At 49.5% G+C, this 23,132-nt stretch overlaps 1 protein-coding gene across 5 annotated transcripts in view; it reads left to right on the top strand.

Annotated features, from left to right (window-relative positions):
• Znf423 (zinc finger protein 423) overlaps positions 1-23,132 on the top strand; it is a 304,962-nt gene that overhangs the window by 148,895 nt on the left and 132,935 nt on the right. Inside the window, exon 1 of one of the 5 annotated variants that reach the window (XM_031340751.1) lies at positions 10,160-10,371. The exons of 3 other annotated variants lie outside the window; for them this stretch is intronic. The gene's annotated coding sequence lies outside the window, so the exon portion shown is untranslated. Of the gene's footprint in view, positions 1-10,159; positions 10,372-11,315; positions 11,412-23,132 lie in introns of those variants that run through there. One more of the 5 variants, XM_031340752.1, reaches the window with a different exon arrangement.

The raw sequence follows: 23,132 nt of genomic DNA, 5'->3' as shown, positions 1-23,132 counted from the left end.
TCCATGCTTCCCTGGGCATGCTTGACTGTGGCGAGCTGCATTTTGCCTGGAGTTTCCTCCCCAGGTGAGGATCTACCTATCTCAGACAGCGAAGAAGTCTGCTGTGTTGCCAGGTAACTCTCCCCTTCCCCTTGGAGCAGGGTCACTCTATTTCCTAACTGGGAATCACATCATTCTCTTGTCATCTCTGCACTGTTTAGATGCCCATGTCTGGAGGGAGGGTGTCCCCATCCCTTGTACCTTCCAACTTTAGGGGAACTCCGTCTGTAATGATACAAGATTGAGCTTGTGGGCCGGAGCTGGGATGTTCCTGCTTTGAGTCACATATTTGTTTATTCATTCCCTTATGCAGTCAGTGGCACAGCGAGTTTGCTAACCACAGCCAGTGCTCTAGGCTGGAGGGCCACGGTGGTTGGAGAGTGTATGTGTGTGTAAGTGCGCGCGCGCGCGCGCGCGCGCGTGTGTGTGTGTGTGTGTGTGTGTGTGTGTGTGTGTGTGTGTGTGTGTGTGTATCTGTTTGAGTTTGAGTAATGTGGATGTGAATGTGTTCAGAACACATGGCTTGCAGGTATACATACAGAACTGCACATGTGTATAGGGGTGTGTGTGTGTCTCTGTCTATCTGTCTGTGTCTGAGTTTGGGTAATGTGGATGATGTGATTGTGAGCGTGTTCAGAACACATGTGTGCTTGCAAGCACACGTGCAGAGCTGCACATGTGCATAGGTGTGTGTGGCGCACATGCACGTACACACACACACACAGGCAGGCAGAACAGTAGGAAGGGTAAGAGCAGTTTGGATGGCAATGACATCAGCTTTGGAAACCTCCCTGGCCTGCATCCATCCCATGCTGGAGCCGCTGTTTGCTAGAGCAGATTTTGTAGCTTGGCTTCATGTGCGTGTGAGCACTTGGGTGTGTTTTAATTAACTAGAACATTTGCCTGGAAATGAGCAGCGCCGGCAGCAGGCGCAAAGGCAGCTGGAGGGGGTGGGGCGGCGGCAGTGTAGAAGAGCCCATGCAGCCTGTGTTTCCAAAGTGCCAGTCCCAGCTGATGGTGCCACAGGAGTGTGGAGTGACAAGCAGCCCCTGGTGCTGGGTGTCACACCAGCAGGGAGCTTTCTAGGTGTGGATGAAGTCCTTGGAGTACTTGGAGCTCCTGCTACCATGAGTAGGGGATGTGGCTCTCACCATGATCAAGGGTGTGCTTTGAACTGCGGGTTGTGTAGGACCGCCCCCTTTATCCCTGCTCAGCATCCAGCATAGGCAGTCTTCTGTATTGCTTTGTGGCATGAATGAGACAGTAAAGAGAGGAAATGGAGGCTCAGAGAAGTTAAGTATTATCTCTAGGGTCACACAGCTATAAATGTCAACTTTGTTTTCACTGTATGAAATTCTGGTGCAGAAAACTTCCAATCAGGGTGGATGTACATAAATTACAGTTGTCTGTGCATCTTATCCCCTGCCACAAGTGGCTCTTCACTTGTCTACTGTCTGTCTGTCGGTCTGTCTGTCTGTCTGTCTGTGTGGTGGAAAGGGTGCCTTGCCAGGCTGCCTGGTGTAGTGGGGCTTTCTGTCATAAGAGGTCAGCATGGGAATGGGAGAGGTAGGACTGAGTCCCTCTCTGGAAGGTACTGACAGCATCCCATTGAAGGCCTTGTCTCCTCCCACTGTGGTCTGTTCCAGGGGCTGCTGTGTACCCCCAGGGGTACCCCTGTGTACCCCTGAGTACCCCTGAGGCTTCCCTCTGTGCTGTGCTGTGGCCTTAGCTTTGTTTACCCCACATCTCATCAGGTCCACTGCCCCGTGAGTCCTGAAATCTTGTCTTATGCACGCCTCCCTCCTGCCCTGTGGTCAGAGCAGACTCCACCACTGACCGTATTGGAGGCTTTAATAGATTGACATCATGTCTCAGAGCCCCGTTGCCCTCCCTGGTAAAGTGGGTGATGTAGCAGGGATACATTAGCTGCAACTTGCTGTCCACATGCCCAGAATGGCGACTCCCATGTGAGACAGGCTCTGGTTGAAGGCCCGTATCTGTGTCTCCTACTATCTGGGCAGTGCCTGTCTCTTGGATGCCAGCTGTGCTTTCTTATGTTGATCCTCATTATTTTTATATTTTTGCTCTGGATTAAGAACTAGCACGAGGCCTGCCTGCTCTGGGTGATCTCCTGGCCAGGTCTGAGCATCCTGGGATGGAGGGGATCTTTTGGTGATCCTTGTTTATGTGCTGACTTTACTTTTGTGCTATTTCCAGCCCACACTTAACATTTCTTCTTTGTGGGCACATCTAAGTTCAGCACACACACACACACACACACACACACACACACACACACACACATACACACATATATGTTTTCATATATACACATATGTATGTATATTTAATTTTATATTCTTTGGTGTTTTGTCTGTGTGTATGTCTGGGTGAGGGTGTCAGAAATCTTGGAACTGGAGGTAGAGGGTTTCTCTGTGCAGCCCTTGGCTGTCCTGGAACTCACTTTGTAGACCAGGCTGATCTTGAACTCACAGCGATCCCCCTGCTTCTGCCTCCTGAGTGCTGGGACTAAATGTGTGCTCCACCACGCTTGGCATTTGTGTCTTTATTTTTGGACTTGGGGTTACGGGCAGATGTGAACTGCCATGTGGGTGCTGGGAATTGAACCAGGGTCCCTTGGAAGAACCATCAGTGCTCTTAACCACTGAGCCATCTCACCAGTCCTAAGCTTGACACTTTGAGAGCCCTCATTACAGTGATGTTCAGATGGGGCTGTCTAGGCACCAGGGGAAGGAATGTGTAGTTAGGTAGGAGGAGAATGCACACACTCATATAGCTGTGCACTAGTATGAATAAACATGTGTTCGTGTGTGTCCATGTGTGCACACTCAGTCATATCTGCCTCTCTCTGCCCAAAGCTCCTTTCTATTTGGTTAACTGAAGAGAGATGCTTGCTTCAATTTTTAGTCATCAGAGCAGTGAGAACCAGCCAATCACAACTGGAGTTTTTCTTAACAAGCTCTAAGTCCAGAGCTACCCCCATTATAGTAGACACCAGAGGCTGGCTCTGTGTGTGTATGTGTGTGGGGGTCTTTTAATGTCATATCACTGCCATGTAATTATTTGATAATGTAGTAGTAGGGTTTACCTGTGTAGAAATCTTTTCCAATTGATATAGAGAAGCAGGCGGGGAATGACATGAGGGGTCATTCTCAGGGCACCAGCAGACCTTTGGAAGCAGTGAGGTCACTGTCCTCCCATCTGAAAGCCCTGCCTGAATCCTCATTCTCCACAAAGTAAAATTTCCCTGTTTCTCCAGAGCCAGGGATGTGATTCCACACATTTGTTGTAGGTAAGATGATCTGCATAGACTCTTAGGTGGCGGGGGTTGTAATTCCCTGGGCAGCAGGGTGAGATGGTGGGTTCCACCTACCCCTGGGCCTCAGCTTCCACTGATATCTGCTGGTATTGTTTCTCCTAGGAAGCTGTCAACCTGTGGCCCATTCTTCAGTCCACTCCTTTGGTTTTACTTCCCACTTGACTTTACCAGCGACTCTGAGGACATTGGGTCCTCATGTTTGTGCCTCACCTTCATCTTCTGGGAAGCAGGGATGGCAAACAGTATCTACACACAGCAGAACAAAGATGCAGGACAGCTCTATAATGCCTTATTCACCATCCTGACCTCTAGAAAGCTTGCAACTCTGTTCTGCGCATGGTTTAGTGGTATAATTTGACCTAAGCTAGTAGAAGACTGTTTGTAATGTTTTAGGGGTGGTGCTTTTGTTCGCTATAGAAACATCAAGATACCTGGTTGCCCCAGGAACCCTTAGATACTCAAGAAACACAGCTTCCTACCCCAAAAATCTGAACACAGGCTGTGCCTGGCCTCAGGAGCTTCTCTCGTTGCACTGGAGGATGTATACATGTATACAATGGGCCCACATAATCACTTCTCAGTGGATGTTACATGTGGGGGACCCACATAATCACTGCTCAGTGGATGTTACATGGAGCTGTCGGGTGGCTCCACTGCAGAATGGCTTTGTCATCTGCTTGTCACTTGTCTTGCCCTGCATGTTTGAGAATCATTCCTTTTTGGTAGGAATGATAGTGCTCTGTAGTGGGTTGATTTGTGCTCAAGGGCACAAGGGAAGAGTGAAGGGCATGCCCCAGGGGTCAGCCCTGAGGTGGGTGCTGTCTTGCCTGTGGTCTCTTAATAAAACAGTCCCAGAAGGACCCTATTCACAGACTCCTTTTTAGAACAGTCACCCTTGTGTTATAGGACATGCCAGGTGCATGCTGATATCATTTTTCCTGTGTCCCCTGGGTGGCCAAGCTTAGCTAATGAGGGATGCTGGGCCTTTCTAGGCATGGGATCCTGCAGACTCTGACCCATCTTGTGAAGGCTGTAGGGTATGAAGGCTCATGTGTCTGTAAAGGAAGGCAATTAGTAAAATTGGAGGTAAACCGCCTCTTATATATTGATGTTGACTCCTCAGAAAGACGTTGCCCTTGTGTTTCATGCCCAAGTCCCTCAGCTGAGTGTGCACTGTTTGGTCAGTGAGAACCCTGCTTTGGTGCTGTGGGCATAATCTTGTCCACATGATAGCTTTTAACATTAGTTACCCCCCTCTTCCCAACTCCACATTCTTAAAAGAGGCTTGAAACATCCTGCCTCAAGCTGGCACTGCCAGCTAACTGTATTTTATATTTACGTTTGGGTTCTGAAAACCAGCAATTAAGAAAAGTCCCTGGAACCGGATGGTGGTGGCGCCTTTAATCCCAGCACTTGGGAGGCAGAGGCAGGCGGATTTCTGAGTTCGAGGCCAGTTTGGTCTACAGAGTGAGTTCCAGGACAGCCAGGGCTACACAGAGAAACCCTGTCTCGGGGAAAAAAAAAAGAAAGGAAAAAAAAAAGAAAGAAAAGTCCCTGCTTTAGATTAATTGTGATCTACCATGGCTCAGGATGATGTGGTGCTCCATATCCCTTGGGTTTCAGAGCTTTGGGGTTGCAGGGAGTTGGTTATGCCTTAGGTGGTAATGACTCAATGGGCAAATGGGAAGAGGGGCTAGAAGGCAGGACCCCGACTTCAACATGCCCAGCTTCTTGGCATCAAGGTGCCGCCTACATCTGATAGAGCTTGGTGTAGGGCAGCATTGTGGTTTTGGTTTTTTTCCCCCGGAGCTGAGGACCGAGCCCAGGGCCTTGTGCTTGCTAGGCAAGCACTCTACCACTGAGCTAAATCCTCAACCCCAGGGCAGTCATTGTGACTATGGACCCCTTTTCAGTCCAGGGTCAAGGCCTTCAGAGGGTCTTGTGTCTCAATACCCTTGGCTAAGATTCATTTCTATATGGTTTGCCTTCTTTGGATGGAGCCCTGCAGTTTTGTTACTTACAGAGGTAGTTGCCCAGGGGCCAGAGGCTGGGAAGCCCTAGTGGCAGCCAGTTGGTAACACCCACCATGTGCTGACACGTGTGCGAAGTTCTGGGTTAGTAGCAACTACTACCATGTGCTGGCTGCTGTGCTGAGAGGCTGCACGTGAGAAACCAGTGCCAACTACCCTACCACGGGATCATCACCAGGCAGAACTGCTGGGCTGCAGTGGCTGTTGCCCATACCCAGGGCCCCAGTGAGCATCTAGCCAGCCACAGCCTCCCTTGGCTTGACCTTCACTGGCTTTCTTCATCTCTTCTTTGGGAGCCAGTGCCTCCACTGCAGGGAGTAGGTAGGTGCACCTATCCCCTTTCTCAGTTGTAGCAGTAACCCCAGGCTTGCAACAGCATTTTGCAGTTTACAAAGGGTTTCCCCAGGCATTCTTCTCATCTGGTCCCCCACTGTAGCCCTGCGAGCTACAGAGAACCAGATGGGTGGAAAGTGTGGCTCGGAAAGGCTGCATAGCCTTGGGAATGTGGAAGCAAAACCCCCATCCTGTGCTTGAGTCCCAGCCTGTTTGGGCCGTTAGGCTAGGCTATCATCGGCAATGTCTTTCTTCCGCTTCGTTTCTGAGTTGGCTGCAGCTCTTAGCAAGTTCAGGTGTAACTCTTAGGCCTAGACCCCATCAGTGATGGGGCAAAGACGGCTACAGGGAATCCAAGACTGGGTCTAGGGAGGAAGGGTGATCACATCCTGCTTCCTGAGTGTTGTGGCTGGCTTCTCAGGAGCCCCATGCAGGAGATGAGCAGAATCAAAACCATTGTGGCACCCACTCACTCCATTCAGTTGCTAAGGGTTCTGTGGGACAGGGAGGCCAGACATTGCATGTTGTTTCCTCCCACCTTCAAGTTAGAGGAGAGACATCCATTGTCACCATCTTTGTGTATGGTTGTGGTTGGAAGCTCTGAGAGGGGAGACCAGTTTCTTTACCTGTTCATCTGGTCATGCTGGGTGGCCTGCAAAATGTGCTATCTGCAGGAAACTGTGAGCAGTGCTTAAGGAAGGGCTGCCCCTGAGGTCTACTGCCCATGCCTCAGCCGCCTGCCACTGTTCTCACCCCCATCAGCTGCCGGAACCTTGACCTGTGCCTTGGGGAGGTGTGTGTGTGTGTGTGTGTGTGTGTGTGTGTGTGTGTGTGTGTGTGTGTGTGTGTGTGTGTGTGTGGTGTGTTCCAGGCTACTATTGGCCATGCTAGCTAAGTGGCCGAGAACTCTAAATAGGACTGCTGTCTACCCAGAGGGACCTATGGGGTGGACCATATACTCTGATCTCTTTTCTAAACACTTGCTGCTGTCAAGATGGACACATTGTTGCCCATACCAGAGGTTACAGGAGGGCCCCAGTGGTGGGGGTGGGATGATGGCTTGCTGGATCAGGTAGGAGTCTCCAGGACGACTTGGCTCCCTCTAGGAGACTGCCCTTAAGACCTGGGGGCTTAAGGAGTTAGAGAAAGGACCAATGGAGCTGAGGGGTTTGCAGCCCCTTAGGACGAACAACAATATGAACTAACTAGTACCCTCAGAGCTCCCAGGGTCTCAACCACCAACCAAGGACTGCACATGGAGGGGTCTGATTGTTCTGGCAGCATGTGTATAGTAGAGGATTGCAAATTCGATCATCAATAGGAGGAGAGGACCTCAGCCCTGTGAAGGTTCTGTGCCCCAGTGTAGGGGAATGCCAGGGCCAGAAAGTGGGAGAGGGTGGGGTGGCAGGCATGGGGAAGGGGGAGGCAACAGGGGTTTGTTTTTGTTGTTTTTGTTTGTTTCTTTGTTTTTTGGAGGGGAAACTGGGAATGGAGAAATTTACATGTAAATAAAGAAAATATCTAATAATATAAAAAAAAAGACCTGGGGGCTTGAACTTTCTTCTACTTCCACTCTGAGCTCTCTTCCAAATCTGAGAAGCTCAGGCTTCTCACCCCTCTAAGCCTCAGTTTCCCTTTTTAGGGTGTGGTGACAACAACTGAACTGACCCCAGAGTGTCACTGTAGAGACTGGAAAGGGTAGGTGTTCACACACTGTTGTCTGCCTCTTGGTCAAAATCCTGGAAGTGCCTCACCTTCTTGGTTGGTTCCTCTTTACTCTCTCTTTAATGTATTTATAGCAATTCTCCATATATTTGGTTTGTTTCCCAGTGTTTCAGCTAACTGAGGTCAACTGCGTTTTGTAGAGTTAAAACAGAACATTTCAGAAATGAGGTGTTTTTTCAAGTTTTAAATTGCATACCATGTCTCGTGGCCCAGTAGAATCTTCTGCTGTGTCTTGGGGTTCACCAGGCCACTTGAGCTTCAGAGGCTCCAGGTATCTCTGAGCACAAGGTTGTACAATGGCTGGCCATGGGAAGGTTGTAGAGTTTGGGCATTGGTGAAAGGTTGGCTTTTCTTTGTGGCTAGGCCTGAAACGGCTACTAGCATATCCTTGTCTGGCAACTTCTTTGCCCTGTGCCAACTTTCTGGTGGCTTCCATCCCCTCCCCTGGTCTCTTTCCCACCCCCCACAGTTGCCCTAATGACTTAGCCCAGGTGTCAAGTTGAGTGGAGAGATGGCCCCAGGGAAATAAGAGTCCTTGCTACCAGCCTGGGCCTCAGGTGTGCACACAGTGGCCTTCCCTAGGGTTCTGGTGAGCTGGGCCTCCCCTGTCTCCAGCTGTTAGGCAGGAGTGGAGTAGCTGAGAGAATTGTGTGTGAGTGTGCCTGCATGTGGTGTGTTACTCTATGTTATGTAGCTGTGTACGTGCACGTCTATGCATATGCAACTGTGTGCATGTGACCATATGTGTAGAATTGTGTTATCTGTAACAACACTGTGTAGGTGGTTATATGTCTACAAGCATGTTTCAGGCTGGTGTCAAGTCACAGGACTTGAACTTGAGGCCCTGTAACATACACTGAGGCTAGGTTATCTCTGCTGGTTAAAATGCTTGGCGGAACGTAGTTATATTGTTTAGATAATTAGAACAAAAAAACAAAAAACAAACAAAAAAAAAAATCCAAAGAACAATTCAATTCAAAGAGACCCAGCAGGGAGGCAAGGGTCTCCCAGAATCTGGGGTTGGTGGGCTTGCCATTCTGTCTCCCCAGTTCACTGCAGCCCGGTCTGCATTCTGATCACATAGTTAAAAGATCCCTTTGTTGCACAATAAACTGACATCAGTCCGCACTCCTTGTTGCTGTGAAGTTTGCTGTGTTTGGGCCCACTCGGGACAGCAGGCCATTAGGCACTGATTAAATGAGCTAATTTTAATTTGTTCAGTGGCTACAGATGCTGAGACCGTTCTGAGCCCTCTTCTTCCAGCTCTGTTTATTTACCCCCCTCCCCACTACCAAAGAAAAAGACCTCAGATTTTCCTTTTCTCCTCCTCTCCTCCTCTAAAACCAAATATAACAAAAAAACATTTTAAACAAGAACTAATGCTAGGAATGAGGGCTTGACCATGCCTCAGTGGGAATGGCCTCTGGGGGTAGCCCCGTGTTGAGCTGGGGGCCAGGCGTGGGCCACCCACTAAGCTTCTGGAGGAGGAGCTGGAGGAAACTGCTCCCCCACCCTCAGCCTTCAAGGGCTTCAGCTCCTCCTGGTGTTTGTGTGTAGGCTCCCCCTTCCCTGCTTCCTCACTCTGCTTAAGTCTTATCTGGTGGGCTCAGAGTAGAAGTGACTTTTGCCAGAAGCCCCGTAAGACCTTTGTTCTCTTATGGTCCCAAGTACTCTCCAATATGTGGGAACCTCAGAACCTTTGGGGCTCACCCTCCTGTCTCCAATACCAAAGTACTTGGCAGCCATCAGTTTCAGGTGATGAGCTTTCCTTTCAGAGACTGGATATGTGGGCGAACAGACAAACAGGTGGTTGGCATCCATGTTTGTAGAAGCCTGCCATGTGCCCAACTCAATGTGTCAGGACCTGAGGTCCCACTGATTACGAACTGTTGGCCATGGTCTCATACAGTCTCATTCCTCTAGTGGTAGGGGAAGCCTCTTTCCCTCTAATGTGTGGTAAGGATGTGCCGAGATACCAAACGGTGATGGTGGGGAGCTTACTCCCCGGCAGTGGTCCTGATTCTGGTCCTTTGGCCCAGCTCTGCTGGGAACCTGCCTGACAGCCTTGCGGAGGGAAGAAAACTGCACCTTTCGTATTTTCACTTTTTAATTTTTTATTTATTTAGTTTCTAAACAGTGCTTTACGCCAAGCTGTAATGTGTCATCCACAAAACGCACTCAGAGCACAGAAAGGAATGACCCTATGGTTTAGCGGTAGCTGTCCAACCCTGTGTTGGCAGTCAGGTCCCTACCCTGCCCTAGCATTTTGAACACCACCTTCTGTTCTAGCTGGGCACCTTAGCCAGCAGCAGGTCTCCCTGGAGCTGAACAGCAACCAGCCAGTTTCCAGGCCTGGTTTTCATTTGCTGAGTGCTGCTTCCCGCAGACAGTACCCCACCCACTCCACCCAGGGGCCTCCGAAAGGCTGTCCCTGTTCCTATGCTGGCCAACTGGGTGTGACTGAGAGACCCTTTGCTGCCTCTTCTTGGTCCTTACTTCAGATCCAAGCTCAGCCCTCCCTCCTCTGTGAATTCCTAAGCAAGACAGAGCTCCCCTGGCACCCCTGGGGCCTGGGCCTCCGTTGAGCCAACATCTGGCCATGTGGCCCGAGCTTGGCCTGCTCAGCTTTCTTCCTCTCCATCTGCTGCCCCTCCTTTCCCAAGCCTCTTCCTCTCCCCACTAGCTGGTTTCCCCCGCCAAGCCCACAGCAGGAGCTGCACACCCTCAACCCAGCCTTCCTGGGCTGGCCAGGCAGGGCGGGTGGAGATGCATCCCGTGGCTGAGGTCACCCGTGGGCCAGTGGGAAGTGCCTGTCTCCCCCTTGCCTGCTCTGCCTCTGGTGTTGGGAACCCGGGCTCAGTTCTGGTTCTCTTGGCACCAGCCACTTGCCTTTTGGGCACCCTGGTGAGTGAGTATGGGGAAAGGTAAGGGTAGGGTGGAGTGGGAGGGGAGTCACAGACTGACCCTGGGAAGAGGGAAGGATGAATGCATCATGCACTAGCCTGCACAGGATGCCAAGTCCCATTGGAGGCTCCCAGCATGTTGAGAGTGGAATGTCTGTGCTGTGTATCAAATCCAGAAGGACGAGAATTGGGTTTTTGGAGTGAGAGGGTAAAATGAGCCGACTAGCTGGAGGAGAGGCCGATGGCCAGAGTGTCAGACCTGCTCTGGGAACAGGACTGGCCGCCCTCAGGGTGCACACTGCTTTCTGGGTCTAACACCACTCTCTTGTCTGTCCTTCGTCTTTTCCTTTGTGACCTATGCCATTAGCTTCCTTTGGCGATCCCCAGCTTGCGTCTCTTTCGTCTGTGTGCTTTGAATTTGGGTGCTGCTGCCGTGTGTCTCTTGGCCCCTGGCCCCTTGGCCCTTCAGCCCTACTGCCAGTCAGGAGGCTGAGGGAGTGCTGGCTTCTGGGCTTGACCTCGCTGCTCACAAACATCATGTCCCACTCCTTGCTCCCCTCTCTGCTCAGAGGGGTGACATGCTTACAGGATAAGAAGCCAGGTCTCTGGACAGGTTCCTGGGGCTTGGCTGGAGGTGAGTGGGGGTGAGAAGTGAGGGTTGATCCTGGCCAGCCACTTGTTCTCCTCAAGAGGGGACTGGTGAGGTCCTTTCTGTTTATGTCGTAACCAGGCTACCGAGATGGCAAACTTAGGTTCTGCAATTACACAGCGTTTCAGCAGCAAATTGATAGGATAACGTGTTATTATTGGCTACTGGGTTAATAGCTATTTTGGCAGGAGTACCAATCCTACGTGGTGTTGCTGGCATGGGTGTAAGGATGGCGCAGTGGGGTAGAGGAATGGTGGGTGCATCTTGCAAGGAACAGCAGACTCCGAGGACTCCGGGGTCCTGCCAGCGTCTGCTTGGAGGATACGCAGCCCTGATGAGCTGTTGCCAAAACTAAGACCAGAGAGGGCGAGAGAGCAGCAGCTGGTCGAACAGTGAGTTGGTTTCTGTAGGGATCTGGGCACAGCTTGGCTTGTGCTGTCTGAAGGCAGGACAATGATAGCCTTCATCCTATCTTCTCTGGCTTGCATTCCTGATGCCTCTGTGCATTTTTAGCTGGGGTACCACTAAAAGCTTGCTGGCCCTGGAGTCCCTTGGCTTCTGAGCCCCCTGCAGCCTTTCTGTCTGTTTGACTTCCTTTCCTGTAGCACCTGGGTAGAGGAAGCGTCACACTGCTGTCTCAGAAAATGTCTCCACATTGGCTTGCTTATGTTTTGGCAAGAGGATACATATAGTCTGGAATGTTCCTCCTCAGACCCTGCCCTGACTGTCTCTGTCTGCTCTGCTGTCATGTCACCTTGTCACTTGTGTGGAGTGGACCTCCTTCACTCATCTCCTGATTCTCCCGAGTTCATGGCACCACCTGATGATGCCTGGCTTTATTCGGCTGGAAATCCAGACCCTCTCTTCTTATGCTGAGGGCAAGGACTTGGTTGTGATCACACCCTGTCCCCAGAGCCTTGAAGAGGCTTTGTCGGGGAGGCACTGACTAATAATTGTTGAAGTAAATTGCAGTGTCACTTTAAAGATGGCTTCCAGGCAACAGGTGACTCATTGTGTGTGTGGGTTTTTTTCCCCCTTTCTTAAAGGATAATTGGCATTAGGGTATCTATTATTCCTGTCCCTAAATGGTATCCCATTTTTTCTTTTAGGGCTCATGATGTTTTCTTCTTAAATGTTAAGAGGGTTCAAAGGGGGATGGGTTCTCTATCACTGAAAGAGACCAAACCTCGTGGCAGAAGAGGTTTAATTGGACAGAGAACTGCATGTCCTGCAGGGGTCCTTCTGTGCTCAGGTTTTGTGTTGGGGCTCAGTGACCAGACAGTGGGCTTGGCTTTCTCTTTCCCATGATGTTACTGGGGTGGGGTGAGAGTTAACAGGTGCTAACCAAGGATGCTCGTGGGGACACTGAATTAGGAGCAGGAGCATGGTTTGCTGTAGTTGTCTTGCTGTGCACCAGGGGTCTTCCAGGCAGTCTCCACTCAGACTACCCCCTGATTTGGAAACATCAGCCTATCCTAGGTGCATCAAGCGTTTCCTCGTGCCAGGTGCTGGACCAGGCTGTTTAACTTGTTTACTGCAGCAAGAGGGTCAGGCTTTCTCCACCCACCTTCACCTTGGTGAGTCGCTGGTGGTTCTGTAATGTATCCTAGTCACACAGCTGGCTAGTAGTGGAGCTGAGATTTGAATCTAGGCTTTCTGGCTGTGTCTTGATGCCCAGATTCAGAGCCCTCTACCTGGGACAGAGCATGGCACAAGGTTGGCACTCTGTAGATATTTGGAGAGTGACTGGCAATTTGATGGGAGGAATGGATGCAGAGTCTCCAAGATGAACAGGAAGTACTCAATCTAGTGGCTGGCCATCAGGCAGGAAGACTGAAGTCCTAGCTAGATTCCTATCTAGGGGTAACCACTTGCACTGGACCAGCTCTTTCTCAGGAAGATGCATGTTCCAGAGTTTGCTTTACCATGCTCCTGTAGAGGGCTCACTTGTTTGGAAATGCAAGTTAACAAGGCAGGATTTTTCTGGGGGCCACATGGAACATGTCTGTGGCATGCACACATTCACCCTCACATACCTTGAGCCTCCAGTGTGTGAGATGCAGAGAGACAACCATTTCAGTGGCTTTACCAGAAAAATGTGTACCCCACCTCTGAATCTGACTGAGTGTGTCTGTCTCTTTAAGAGGAGGGAATCTCAGCTTATTATCTTATTAAGGCTGTTTTGCTCTGCTCTGGTCTGAGCAAACAGGAGCCCCCTCCCTGTCTGGTGTCTCCTTTGTTTTAATGATATCTCTCTAGGGGTTGAGGCTTTGGCCGGCAGTGTGGAGCTGTTCCTTCTCCTCCGTCTCTACCACTCCCTTACTACCCCTCTCACCCCTGCCCTTTTTAAATAAAAGAAGGCAAATGCAGGTCACACAGAAGACTGCTCTAATTGCATTCTGCCGTAAATGTGGGAGCTCCACACTTGGCAGACCCCTTGGGCCCAGGCAGTCTGAGTAGTCAAGGTCAAACTCCTCAGCCTCTACCTCTCAGGGTCCGTCTTGGCTAGCTAGCTCCTTTCTTCTTCTCTGTGGTAAATCTTATTTATCCATCATTGTTCATTCATTTGCTCATTTTCTCATTCTTGCATACAAGTATTCATTCATACCATTGATATAAAGTGCCTTTTTTTGGATCAAGCCGTAGACTATAATGCCTTATCCATCCATCGATCCATCGATCCATCCATCCTTCCATACATCCATACATACATACAACCACCAGAGTGTTCTGCCTATGAGGCCCCAGGAGTCAGGACACCCTGGCTTATCAAGGATATATGAAAGTACCTCTAAATGCAGAGTGCCTGTGAGACTCCTCATAGCCCATTGGGAGATGCGGTCTAGGAGAGGCACTATGGTTGCGGTATTGCTGAGGTGCATATAGCTCTAGCCTGTACCATTACTGTCAGGTGGCTTCATGCAAAAGTAAGGTAGTGCTGCCCTCAGCGATACCTAGAGGCTGCTCTGCAGCAGGCACCGAGGTCACCTGATAGTGTCTGGTTGGTGAATGACCGTCCTGCAGATCCAGTGACATCAGAGTTTCATGTAGGCAGGCAGCTGAATCCCCCTAACCCTGCTGGCCTCTGTACTGGGGTAGGTTGTCCCACCCCAAGCCTCATTTTTCCATTACATACAGCCTACTTTCAGCCTCAGTTTTCTCATCTGTAAAATGTGTCTAGTGAAAGGAGGACACAGTCTCAGTGCATTTGAGCTAGCAGAACACATAAGACTAAAGGTTCAAATGCTTGACGCACAGTGCTTGCTCAGCCGTGGTGCTGATATGGGCGGGGTGGGGGGGCAGTCTTCAGTGTTTCCGTCCCAGAAGCTCTACAGCTCAGCAGTAAAGCCCATGGTGGCAGATTTTCTGGAGGCTGTAACATGAAAATATAGAGGAAATGGAACACAAAAGCTGAACAGAATCTGCTGAGTGGCTGTGGGCTGGCACCAGCACATCCCAGAACCCCAGGCTCCCCATCTCTCCTCTTCCCTGTCCCTTCCATGCAGAGCCTAGCCCACCTCCTCTCTCTTTCCCGCTCCTGACAGGAGTGATTTGCTGAGACATTCTGGTGACAGTCCAGGCATGCCACTGGCTGTGTGACACTTGTGGCTTGGAGGTAGGGAGGGCACAGTCCCAGAGCTGGGAGCCTTCCAGGTTTTCCCCCAGGCCATTTGTAATAATGTATGTCCCAAATTTGGGCAGCTTGCACAGTTTGTTTGTTTGTTTGTTTTTTGTTTTGCTACAATGCATTTATTTATGAGAACCACACATCAATTTATCCATGTCATGATTTAGGACTGGCCTTAGGTAGGTAGTACTGTCCCTGCTGTGACAATTTAAAGGACTAAGCTGTTCTATAGTATTAGGACACAAATCCCATAGATGGCCCCTTAGTGTGACTCCAACATTGTAAACCTAAGCGGGAGCAGACACCGAAAGAAGTGACAGCTTTCCACACCGCCCTCCCCACACCCCGGACACACACCATGCCACCTCAGGCACAAACTTTGGATAGGCTGTCTGAACTTGGAGCCCGAGGCAAGGATGTGCTGCAGATTCTGTGACCCAGAGGCGAGGGAGGGGCAACTGTTTGGGGTGCAGTTGGAAATCACCAGGCTCCATTTTGCTGAGCCTTCAATCTAGGCAGCTTGACTATGAATGTCCCTTGGGTGACTCCCTGAGTCCTTTCAGTTAAAGATCATGCTGTGGGTATTAACTCCCCTGACTTTTGAGATGGGAGAGAGCTGCATGGGGTTTGGGGTTGGGACCTAATACCCTGACACTCAGACTGTCCAGAGTAGCAGCAGCTCTAGTTGAAGCAGTCAGTGGCTGTGATGATAATCCTTTGGCCTTTGTATTCGATGTTCTCCTCTGGGAAGTGGGTCTATGCTGGCCAGAGTGAGCTTCTGAGAACTGCCCTCTGAGGGTCACATCTGTCTACATCTCTGGTAAGAAGGTGACATGACCAGCTGTGTTTTGTAGAAGAGCCAGGAGACTGGGATGCAGGGTTTCCCATACCTGTGGTGCTCGGGAAATGCTGGACAAGCTGGGTGAGAGGCACAGACAGGAGTCCAATATGCTGCATTCTGAGGATAGTCTGACCTGAAGAGGACAGTGTGGTGTTGACAGCTGCCATTGCCTGGCTCCCTCTAGGAGTGTAGTGCTGCAGGGACCTGAGCCTGTGTAGTCGCCTCACTATGCCCTGCATGTGACCTCCCTCTGGCACTTTCTGTGAGCTCAGAGAGCCCTTCAGAGGTCTGTAGTGGAGGGCGGCCAAGGAGGAATCCTGTGGGGTTGGCAGACTGGTAGCATCGGGTTTTCTCCCTTCAGAGTACCCAGGCCCTTGATGGACACCTCTTTACGTGCGTGCTCCCTGAAGGAGCTCACCTGTGCTGGCCACACACTCTGGTATCACTTCTGTGCTCTTTTAGGGCCCAGGACCCAGGCTTCCTCAATGTATGCCCAGAATTGTCAATGATTGAGGAGTGGAGGTAGGGCTGGAGTTTACCTGGGCTGAGGAACAGTTGTGGTATGACCATTTAGCCCATTGGCTCCACAGAGTCTGGAAACCCTCAGCTGCAGGCATTGTAGGGTAAAACGGGCCTGGGGACCTGACTGCTCTCTTGAGAAGGAAGTTCATTCTATATAGGTGCAGCCTGGGCTCTGATTTACAGAGGTCTGTAGTCCTAGCCATTGAGAGGTGGAGGCAGGGGGATCAGACATTCAAGGCCTCACTAAGCAGCATAGTGGCACATCTTTAATCCTAGCACTCAGGAGGCTGAGGCAGGTGGCTCTCTTTGATTTCAAGGCCGGCTTTGTCTACATATAGAGTTCTAGGTCAGTCATGGTTATTATATTGTGATATTCTGCGTGAAACAAAACAAAACCCCAAACCAACCCAAGTATATAGAACGTCGTTGCTTCTAGTCTTGCTAGGCAGGTGGACGGAGGCTGTGTCTTTGAGAGCTGGGGGCTTGCCTTGGGTGATAATGGAGAGACCTAGGGTCACCTTGCACTGTAATGTGATCTTCGTGGCATCAGGTTTATAAACTCTGCTGGAAAGGCCAGGTAGACTTGGGATGAACATGCTGGTCTAGAACCATCTAGCTGCCACAGTCCTGAGAGAGCACATCTTTTTGTAGTCTAAGATGTGTCTTTTGGTTCATTCTGTCTACAGACTGGAGGAAACACCGGCTCCAGGAGGGCGCTCACTGAGGGACTTTGTGTCCCCTTCCAGGGTGTGGTCGGGGTCCTCAGTGTGAGTGCTTATGCTGTGCGCAGCGATTTGCACACTTGGTTCCTAGGGCAACAAGATCTTCATACTGACGGACACCAGACCCCTGTAGTTAGAGCTCCTGGAAGTGAGGTCTGCTCCCAAGCTACTGATTCCTTCTTGGCATTTGTTGGTCGGAACTGGAGGTATTTGGAGCCCACTCGTAGCCAGTTTGTTCTGATGTCGTGATGGCTCCCCAGTACTGTGAACTGTACCTTGGGGGCTTCAACGCTTAGTGTTCAAGGTGTCAACCCTTTTGCATCCTCCAAACTTCCTCCTGTGGCAGATCAATGGACAGCTTGCTACTTGGGAGCAATGTGTGCTCATCAGCTTAACTCTCATTTTCTCCTGAGGCCATCTTCATTCTCTCTGGGTATGTTCTCACCTTTTCTGGGTGTTTTGCAGCCTTTGTACCCTGGTATCAGTGCTGTGACTCAAGGGGTACTTCCCTTCAGGGCCACCCACTTTTTACACTTTTGACAAATTCACTGACTTTGTTCTGTAAGTGGAACCCAGCACTATTGGCTCTCAACTGATGGGGAACTTCAAATTAAATGAAAAACATCTGAGCATAGTGATGTCCACCTACCTCAGGAGGTAGAGGCAGGTAGATTTCTGAATTTGAGGCTAGCCTGGTCTACATAGTGAGTTCCAAGACAGCCAGAGCTACACAGAGAAACCCTGTCTTGAAACAAAGTACATAAAAAATGAAATCAAAGCTCTCCCATGGTCCTGTCATAGCAGCCAGAAACCATCTAGAATGCCCGGTTTGGGTCCAGTTTTCTTCCATGAGAGGAAGTCAGATGGAATAATATTGCCTTTGGCCTTTCCCCAAGATTGCAAAAGGAGCTGAAGAGCCATCACTAAGTGTAAGTCCATATCAGTGTCACTAAGAGTATCTTGACACGCTCTCCCATCATCACAGGCCAGGTACTCCATGTTTTGGAGAACGTCTATGACGAATCTACCAGATTGTCCTATCCCAATTTAAGAACGTCCTGCCTCTCAAAATGCCTTTTCTGTGTTTGCGTGATCATGCCTGCGGTTGGCACTGTCTGGTAATGTGGACTTCCCTAGAGAAAGCACTGTCCAGTTTTCCAGCTGAAACTCCCCAGGGTCTGGACTCTATAGAGCCGGGGGACATTGGACTGCTCTATGCTCTGAAGATTCAAGTGAATGGGAAGTGAGGAACTATGGCCTGATAGATTCACACAGGGAATCTTTGGGATGCTGGGATGATGGCAGAGCTGGGCCCTGAGCAGCAGGTTGTGTTGCATGGCCAGCAGAGGGCGTCTTTGGTGGGCATCATCACCTGGACACAGAAGCTGTACAACTGAAGCAGGCTCAGGTAAGGTTTTCTAAGTGGAAGTCATTTCTGTCAAGTTCTGTCATGGAACTCAGGTCATGGCCCTTTCTGAGTCCCACATTTCTAAGCTGTAAACTAGGTCCGTAGGGAAAAAGAAGCGGCCATTGCCCAGGATGGCAGTGAAGATCCACATATGTAAAGCTTATTTATGAAGATCATAGCACTATGCTGGTCAGAGAAGGTCAGTATAACCATGCTCGAAACCCAAAGGGGTACAAGGGACACAGCGGTACCTCAAGCATCATTATACAGACAAGCAGTTTATTGAGGCTAAGGGGAGACACCAATAGATGGCAGATGCCATTGGGGAGGGCTTCCTGGAGGCAGTGTCTCAAAGGGCAGCTTGTGTTAGCCAAGACAGAGAGCAGAGGCCTCCAGAGGCTTAGCCACCTCCTTCTCTAAAGAGGAGAAAGAACATCTGCTCCCTCTATCACCTCAGGGGGCACAGCTCTGCCTGCTGTGTGCTTGTCCTAGGAGCTGGTACAGGGCATGCCCACATGCTTTCCACAGCTCCTGTGAGCTTCTGGACAGTGACTCTGACTTCTGTTGCTCAGACTCAAGCATGGGTAGAATGCTGTGCAAACACGTCTAATCTCAACCAGAGGATTGTTTTCTCATGGAAAGCTTCACCTGTACTTAACTGTTTTAAATTGTTCTGGGTACCAATTAGACTTTTATTTTTACTCTTCCCTCCAGCGGCTGGAGAAAGTATGTGATTGATGTTTAATCAGAATTGAATTTTCCTTCCTTCCTTCCTTCCTTCCTTCCTTCCTTCCTTCCTTCCTTCCTTCCTTCCTTCTTTTCTGTGATTCCAGAAAAGTAAGGGAGTGAGACCATTTTGGAGGTTCCTTCTGGGGGAGGGAAGCCAGGTGGCTCTGAATTTGAGATGATCTAGGATGGGGGGTGTGGGAGCTGTCTCCAGAGTGTCAGTTTAAGTCCCCTCCTGCCTGCCTTGCTTTGCTGAGAGCTTCCTTGTCTGGAGAACCCAATGCCGCGTTAAATATATGGATTATCCAAAAATTTTCTGCAGCAATAGGGTGAGTTATTATTGATTCACAGAGCACGACAAAACATCGCTGCATGAATTAGCAAACAGCTGTTTCTAATTTGAGTTTAGAACGGTACACAGAGGAACTTGTTTCTCTGTTCACTCCTTTCATTTATAATGAATTTTAATCACCGCTACAGGTGAGAAAAATGTAGAAACAAGCTTGTATCTTGTGGAAGAAACAAAGGAGAGACAGATGCTAACAGATTTCCAGTCTGTGATAAAAGGGATGTTTTGGTATACTTTACATGTAATTAGAGCGCAGCTGTCTACAGTCCCAGGTCCATGAACGTGGCCGAATGTGGGCTCTGCCGATCTCTGAAGGGAGTGAAGAAAAACAGTGATTCAAGCTGAAAGCACGCTGTTTTTTCTCTAGTCAGCAGGGCGCCCTGTGCAAGGCTTCTTGAAACTCATGGAGATGACTTAACGGGGTGCTGGCTCCTTGTGCAAGCAAGCAGAGCAGTGCGGATTTGCAAGGATCCCTGGACTCTTGGTGCCCAGTCTCTGGGGGAGCCACCTCCCTTGCTGGCAGGATGGATTGAGATTCTCCTCTTTAACAAGTTTGATCAAGGCCACCTCTAGAGTGAGGTGACAAGAATTTTTTTCCTTGTCTATTTAATTTCTGCAACACAATGAAAATGAGGTTGTGTTTACCATATCAGTGCTAAGTAAAGTTGTCTAAGGACTGGTGCAGTCAGTGTGTTCTGCCAGGTCAGAGGTTTCAAGGGACAGATACTGCTGCTTCCTGTCTTGCTCTATGAGTCTGGGGATCTTGGGAATGGCAGCTCCTGAGAACAAGCCATTGCAGGGCTGCTGTGGCCTTGACTTTGCTATCAGTCATGAGTGGGTTGGGCTGGGTGGTCTCAAAAGTCCCTTTTCTGATGGTCTCCTGGGGTTGCAACATCAAGGCTATCTCTCACCTCCATACAGGTCATTTCTTTTGCCTTGAAAACCAGCATCTGTAGGCCCTTGTGGTCCTCAACTCAGTTCCTCTTTGCTAGCTAACCACCATGACTCAAGAAGACAATCTCCCTCACTGTCCCTCAGCCATTGAAACTGTCAAAGGTTCCTCTCTACTACATGGCCATCTTATGGTGAATTGGGAGCTATCAACAATGGTTCTTGCACCCCCTCACAGAGCACTGATCATGGGAAACATTTCAAAACTCAATGTATCTGTAGTATAACTGTAGTTAAGGCTGTTAATGCCCCATTATAGAGAGGAGAAAACTTGAGTTTTATCTGTAGAACTATGTCAGGGTAATGAACTTGAATAAGGTCGCATGAATGGGGTGTGGTGGATCCAGTGTGGGGTCAGCACAGTTACTGGCTGGTCATCTGTTAGAAATGCAAATGCTTTCTGGGTCTAGGCCACAGGAACCAAAAGTGGGGAACTTCCTGGGTATGGGTATGCCAGGAAGTGAGTGTTCTGGCTCAGAAGGAGAGCCATGGCTCCTCTGTACCATGAGTATGCCTCTAAGGTTTTCCAGCCTCTTCCAGGGATGACCAGGTCTGAAGGTGGACTTTTGAAGATTATTCAGAAGTGATCATTTGTAAATGCATTGATCTTCCCAAAATGCCCAATAACTGCAAGGCACGCAGAACGCCTGGTGGGATGGGCTATGGGGACCTGTGGTCTTCCTGCTCAGGATGCCACTTCTACTGCTTCAGCTAGCCAAAAGCCACATCAGCTTCAGGGTACCTCTCTTGAGTCCTTCATCAATGACCTCCTATGAGTACGAAGGGGGACAGTTGCTAGATGGGAAACAGGTTTTCTCCTGGGCTGCTAAGAAGCTTGGCAGCCATTGAGCTCATTACAGGGTGCCTGAAGAAGCAAATGCACCACCAACAGATGGTGTTGCCTTAGACGGTATTGCTGTCACTCCATGGCAGGTTTCAGATTGGCAATAGCTGCCTCAGCTACCCGGGGCCTCCTTTTCTTTCTTTTACTTTACATATATGATTGTTTTCCCTATAAGTATGTATGAATACCACATGTGTGTAAGGTATCCAAGGAGGCCAGAAGAGGGTGTAGGATCCCCTGGAACTAGAGTTACAGATGGTTGTGAGCCACCACCATGTGGGTACTGGAAACCAAACCAGGTCCTTTGCAAGAGCAGCAAGTACTCTAACCACTGAGCTGTCTCTCTGGCCTCCTCCTTCGTTTTCTTTTGCCAGCCTTTGAAACACAAACTCGTGAGCCACTCTGTAAGGTAGTGATTTTGTTATCCCATCCTACAGAGCATCAGAGAGGTGCAGTAGCTTGCTTGGAGTCACACAGCTCATGAGCCATGGCTTTTCTCAGTCCATGGCAAGCCTGTGTCAGTCCAGAGCTCTGCGCTCTCCCTACAGTTGTCTTTGTTTCTTTATTTTTTTGAGACAGGTCTCAGGGTGTAGTCTTGGCTATCCCAAACTTCCAATATAGACCAGACTGACCTTGAACTCACAGAGATCCATTTGCCTCTCCCTCCCAAGTGCAGGGATTAAATGTGCTTTGTTTCTTTAAGCCTGGCTCTTTAGAAGGCTTATTAAGGCCCTTGATGACAACCATTTGGTGTTCTTATGATGTTCTGGCAACCCGAGAGATGGCAGGAAAAGGGAGTGCCTGACAGTGGCCATCATTCTGTTGAGGGACTGAAGGGTCTCAGGGCTATGTGCCCAGGTGCACCTGTGTGGTGAGGCAGAGGTGAGACTCCCGTCTTCTGATGATGAGAATGCTTTTCTAAGCTTTCAAAGGCTTCTGACCTCTGTGTAACCATCTCCACCCCAAGAGATTCTCACCCTGAGGCTCGAGAATGGTCCCTGCCTTTCCTTGCTGCAGCCTCATTGGGGACAATGATGACACCATATCCAGAAAGACTCTGAACTCCCCAGGGAAGGGATGGGCAAGTTGTAGTTGCAGCTATCTTTGCTGAAAATGTAATTCTAACTCACGATTTCAAGGGGGCCACGCTGGCCAGAGCAACCTTGTGGGTTGCTCAGATGACCTAACTACACGCATCCCTCTCCCTGTGTGCGCATTCTGTGAGCAGGGCTTCTCTCCTTTCAGTATACCCCAATCTATGGATTTAGGAAAGTGAAATCAGGGCTGGAGAGATGGCTCAGCCGTTAAAGGCTAGGCTCACAACCAAAAATATAAGGAAAGTGAAATCATAATGCCTGACATGGAAGACATCTTTTCTTTTCCTTACTTGTCTTTTCATCCTCTTCCTTTTGGAATATTTTTAAAAATTATTTAATTTTCAGCCAAAAGTTGTTTTAGAATGTCAGCAGACAATAGCAAATAAATAGAGATTGGGTAGATACCACTATTGTAATCCAAGGATGCTAGGTACTTTCTGCACCCGAGAAACCTGGAATATAGAGCAGGCTCAACAAAATGTCCTGAATAGAAAATATACCCAGACTGGGAGGGAGCACGGAGTGAAGGTACCTACTGCTGGACTCCCCTATAATCCGAGCAGACTTTAACAACTGATTGTATGGCAAGAGCTGTCGAGGCTTTTAGAGACATGCTTATCTGGGTCTGTCTTTTAAGAGAGCAAAGAAGCCTTTAATCCCAGCACTTGGGAGGCAGAGGCAGGAGGATTTCTGAGTTCGAGGCCAGCCTAGTCTACAGAGTGAGTTCCAGGACAGCCAAGGCTATACAGAGAAACTCTGTCTTGAAAAATCAAGAAAGAGAGAGAGAGAGAGAGAGAGAGAGAGAGAGAGAGAGAGAGAGAGAGAGAGAGAGAGAGCAAAGAAAACAGCAAGAGAGGGAATCCTTGTATGTAAGTATAAGTTGCCAGGTCTGAGCCTGGTCCAGTAGTGATCTTATACTTGCTAGCTCATGGCTCCGCCTTCTAGACTTGACCGCCCACCCTCTGAGTCATTCTTTCCATCTACAAAAGGTAGCACATGTTTTCAGCTGAGCAGCTCTCCTCTCT

This window comes from Mastomys coucha, unplaced genomic scaffold, assembly GCF_008632895.1.
Source record: "Mastomys coucha isolate ucsf_1 unplaced genomic scaffold, UCSF_Mcou_1 pScaffold22, whole genome shotgun sequence".
In the NCBI taxonomy this organism is placed as follows: Eukaryota; Metazoa; Chordata; class Mammalia; order Rodentia; family Muridae; genus Mastomys; species Mastomys coucha.
Note: the sequence above shows the minus strand (reverse complement) of the source record. Positions and strands in the feature narration are given on the sequence as shown.